This window comes from Danio aesculapii, chromosome 13 (genome assembly GCF_903798145.1).
Source record: "Danio aesculapii chromosome 13, fDanAes4.1, whole genome shotgun sequence".
Taxonomy (NCBI): Eukaryota; Metazoa; Chordata; class Actinopteri; order Cypriniformes; family Danionidae; genus Danio; species Danio aesculapii.
In genome coordinates this window covers 36,565,012-36,569,902 of record NC_079447.1, presented here as the reverse complement: position 1 = coordinate 36,569,902, position 4,891 = coordinate 36,565,012, and the positions used below count along the sequence as shown (strand labels likewise).

Below are 4,891 nucleotides of genomic sequence, written 5' to 3'. Positions count from 1 at the left end.
AGTCAGAATTATTAGCCCTCCTGAACTCCTGAATTATTAGCCCCCTACACATTTTTCCAGATTGTCTGTTTAACGGAAACACATTTCTGCACGTTTCAATAACTCATTTCTGAATTTCTGTTATCTTTTGCCATGATGACAGAAAATAATATTAGACTAGATATTCTTCAAGATACTAGTATTCAGCTTAAAGTTACATTTAAAGGCTTAACTAGGTTAATTAGGGTAAAGTTAGGGTAATTAGGGAAGTCATTGTATAACAGTGGTTTGTTCTGGAGACAATCCAAAACAAATAATGCTTAAGGGGGCTAATAATATTGACCTATTATTTAAGCCAAAAAAAACCTCAATAAGACTTTTCCAGAAGAAAAAATATAGGAAATACTGTGAAAAATCCTTGCTCTTTTACATATGTGTCTGCTTTAAAATGGCTTTTAATTTAATGTATTGTACAGGTTTTTAACAAGACAGAAAAACAAATAAGAATTTACCAAAACACTGAACATTACATCAGCATTTCAGCCTCAGACATGAACATTCTGAGGTAATACATTGTATCATTTCTATATTGTTTATAAAATCATTATTCAAAACATTTTGTCTTGGATACAGTCTGCTTTAAGTCCATTTATTTTCCCAGAGATGCCTTTCGAAATACAGACTCTCTGGATGGGTGGACTGTGTGCAGTCCACAGCAGTGGGAAAGAAATGATGGCAACAATTGTGGGGTTTTTGTTTGCACAGTGAGTTTTGTGTTGGTTCCTTTTTACATAAATCGGTATTGCATAATACTGGAACGTAAAGAAATACTGTTCAAAACATGAATACAGTTCATATACTTTACATTTTTGTAGATGGCAGAGATGGAAGCAAAAATGTCTCCAGAGTTGCTTCACACTGACCAGCTGATTCATCTTCGGGTTTACCATGCCTCCCGTTTGGTTGAAAAATCTACAAATTGGGGTAAAGCAGACAGTTATCTTTCAATGCTGGCTGGATGTATGGATGTATGTAAAATTGAATAAAATTAATGTAATATTTTTCTTAAAACTGAACACTGATTTTTTCCATTTTTTCAGGAATTACAACCTAAGAAAACAGTGCATAAAGCTGTAAACACATGTATGGCCCAGGACTTGCATATTTCAAAAAATCTGGAAAAAGTAAGTAACCATATTCTATATTTCACAATATTATACTGTGTTGATTAAGCAGTTATAATATACCAATATACTATTTATAAAATAACTAATATAGCATTTGATTTCTTCTGCAGAACCATGCATCCAGATGTCAAATCCCTGCAATAGATTCAGTTCGACAGCTGTAATAAATGGTTGCACTATAAGTGCGCTGGTATTGATCCGGCAGTGGTTACAGACGACATGCCATTCAATTGGGGATTGGATATTGTTCAACCATGTCCTTATGAGAAGTATGTAGTTTACATTTGCATAAAAATTTAGTCTCTACATATACATTCAGTCTTTGTGTAGCCCTCCAATTAATGTTTGCAAAACACTGTCAGTGTTGAAGCAGGGTTTGGTGGTGGACATTGTAATGACAGATCAGGAAAGCATGGTAAACATGATGAATATTTAATCTCATTAATAACTGAAAAAATGGCTTTTCAAATTTACATGTGTAATTTCAGTGACATTTACATACATATTTTTCAGAATTATCTGGAAGTAAAAGGGATAATTCACTCAAAAATGACCATTTACTCACCCTCATGTGATTCTAAACCTTTGGGTTCCTTTTTTCCTTTATACATAAAATTTGACATTTCTATGAAAGCTGAAAACATGTAACTATTGACAATTTTTTGGATGATCCATTCCTTTAAAAATGAGAAAAATGTGTTTTTTTCTTAAATATAATCATTTTAATGTTATGTTGCAGGAATTACACAGTGGCTTGACAAGTGGCACAATAAGGTCCAACAGGATGTTTTTGCATAAACATCCAACATTTTCCCCTTAACTGAATAGGTAACTTGATCTAAGTATTAGTATATTTAATGAACAACAGGTAAAAAATGTTTATATGACACATGTTAAAAAAATATTAGAAATATATATAAAAAATTTAACTGTAAAAAAAAAGTATTTATAAAATAATAAGGGAACAACTTCAGATATAACTAATATTATGAAGCTAAATTTAATGCTTTTTTGTCAACAGACTGAGGGGATCATAGACAGAATTAAAAAAGTCACACAGATAGACATGAAAGAATTAAGTAACACATCCTACGTTCTGGAAGTTATAACTCCTGAGGTAACTATTAATGTAATATATTGTAATGCATAGGAAAAATGCATATAGGACAATTAAATTAAATGTATTAAACTGTTTTGTTCCGCTTGGTTATTTAAAGGTAACCTTCTTAATTCTCAAAAGACAGAGGGCTTCCACAGGTTCCAGTCAGAAATGGCTATGCAGAAAAGGCTATTTTATTTATCCCTATATATTTCTATTAAAATAAACTCTATTTTTTTCCTTTCCAGGCTAACCTCAGATTGCAATCCAAAATGGTTTTGATGACAAAGGGATGCCTTCTGTTGCTATTTATCTTTTTGTATGGTTAAGCCTGAAAACGAAACCAATAAAGGTACATGTTTATGTAATATAAACGGCCTGTTGGAGTTTGCTTCAGTCAAAATGTGTTGCCTGGATTTTGTAACCTACTTTCCGATATATATTTTTTGCCATTGTTGAGGTAGAATGACATCTGAAACATTCATACGTACAAATAAAATATAGACAAATAGTTAAAAAAAGTAAATAAAGCTGTTTTAATGTTCCCATTGAAAAAAGTTACTCCAAAATACTTTTATTTACCCATTAAACTAGCAGTTACAACCAGTTGAACTCGTTACATTGAACGACATTGCACTAAAAAAATTAATTAAGTGAACTCACCTTGGCAGTAGTGTTGTTGCATTCTTTGCTCACGTGCATCTACCGGAGGGTAAAAGACAACACGCCGACTGCCGACTCCCGTTAAAAATTCAATTAACTACAGGAAGCCGTGGCATATACCGTGACGGGCGCATACAGCCGTGGCAGGTACCGTGGTGACCGCATACAGCCATGGCAGGTACCGTGGTGACCGCATTTAGCCGTGGCAGGTACCATGGCGGGCGCATACAGCCGTGGCAGGTACAGTGCCGGGCGCATTTAGCTGTGGCAGGTACAGTGGCGGGCGCATTTAGCTGTGGCAGGTAATTGTGGCAGCTGCCCCTGCCACGCAAAGATTTTACTCCCTCACATGTACTATAGGTGAATTGGGTAAGCTAAATTGGCCGTAGTGTATGTGTGGGTGTGAATGCAAGAGTGTATGGGTGTTTCCCAGTGCTGGGTTGTGGCTGGAAGAGGCATAAAACATATAGGGATATGGATAAGTTGGCGGTTTATTCCGCTGTGGCGACCTTTGATGAATAAAGGGACTGAGCCGAAAAGAAAATGAATGAATGAACATTAAATACACTTTCAAATAAAAAAGTAATTAGTATTTAAAAACTTGTGGTATACCCTAAGTTCAAATTTACTCACAGAGGATAGTAAAGATTTTTTTAAATGTTGCATCTCTTAAAATAATACTGTAATAATCTCAGGGGGAAATGGTGTATTGTGATGGTCTTCAAAACATGTGTAAACTTTCCTTACTAAAAACAAGTTTTTGTATTTTCATAACTTTTTTTTTTCATCTAGCATAGTTTTTATTTTTTTTAAATCAGCGTTTCTGCAGGTTTTACCAAGTTAAATTTATGACTTTTAAAGACATTTTTAGAACCATTATGAATTAAATTTATACAGGGATAAATGCTAAGCATACATATTTTTTCAAAATATCACAGTTGGAATAGATTTTTACTTGTCGTATTAAAAGAATTATTAATCTTTAATAATAAAATAATAATAATTTAATAATAAAAAAATATATGTCAGGTCAGTCTCCTCAGCAGTACAGAGCATGCGGAAAGTATTCATAGCTCTTCACTTTTTACACATTTTTTTATGTAAATGCCTTATTCCAAAATAGAATGTGAAAAAAGATTTTTTGAAATTGTTGCAAATTTATTAAAAATAAAAAACCTGAAAAATCACATGTACATAAGTATCCTTTGCCGCGAAGCTCTAAATTGAACTCAGTTACATTCTGTTTTTACTGATCATTCTTGAAATGTTTCAGCAGCTTATTTGGAGTTCACTGTGGTAAATTCAGTTAATTGGATATAATTTCAAAATGCATACACCTGTCTATATAAGGTCCCAGAATTGACAGTGCATGTCAAAGCACAAACCAAGCATAAAGACATTGGAATTGTCTGTAGACCTTCGATACAGGATTGTCCCTAAGGAACAAGACTGGGGAAGCTTACAGAAAAAGTTCCAATGAGCACAGTGGCCTCCATCATCCGTAAGTGAAAGCTGTTTGGAACCACCAGGACTCTTCTTAGAGCTGGCCGGCCATCTAAGCTGAGTGGTCGGAAAAGAAGGACCTTAGTCAGGGAGGTGATCAATAACCCGATGGTCATTCTGTCTGAGCTCCAGCATTCTTCTGTGGAGAGAGGAGAACCTTACAGAAGGACAACCATCTGTGCAGCAATCCACCAATCAGGCCTGTATGTTAGAGTGGCCAGACGGATGCCACCAGCCTGCCTGGAATTTGCCAAATGGAATTTCTCCATTTGTTCGGAGAAAACCAGGCACCGCGCATCACCAGGCTAATACCATCCCTACAGTGAAGCATGGTGGAGGCAGCATCATGCTGTGGGGATGTTTTTCAGCAGCAGGAACTGGAAGACTAGTCAGGATAGAGGGAAAGATGAATGCAGGAATATACAGAGACATCCTGAATGAAAACCTGAAAGAGTGCTCT

At 35.1% G+C, this 4,891-nt stretch overlaps 1 long non-coding RNA gene across 1 annotated transcript; it reads left to right on the top strand.

Annotated features, from left to right (window-relative positions):
• The first annotated feature begins 455 nt into the window (after nucleotides 1–455).
• On the top strand, nucleotides 456–2,026 carry LOC130239863 (uncharacterized). The gene is made up of 6 exons (XR_008838715.1): nucleotides 456–544; nucleotides 641–743; nucleotides 855–963; nucleotides 1,080–1,163; nucleotides 1,277–1,581; nucleotides 1,680–2,026. It is a non-coding gene; the product is annotated as an uncharacterized LOC130239863 (long non-coding RNA).
• The last annotated feature ends 2,865 nt before the right edge of the window (nucleotides 2,027–4,891 follow it).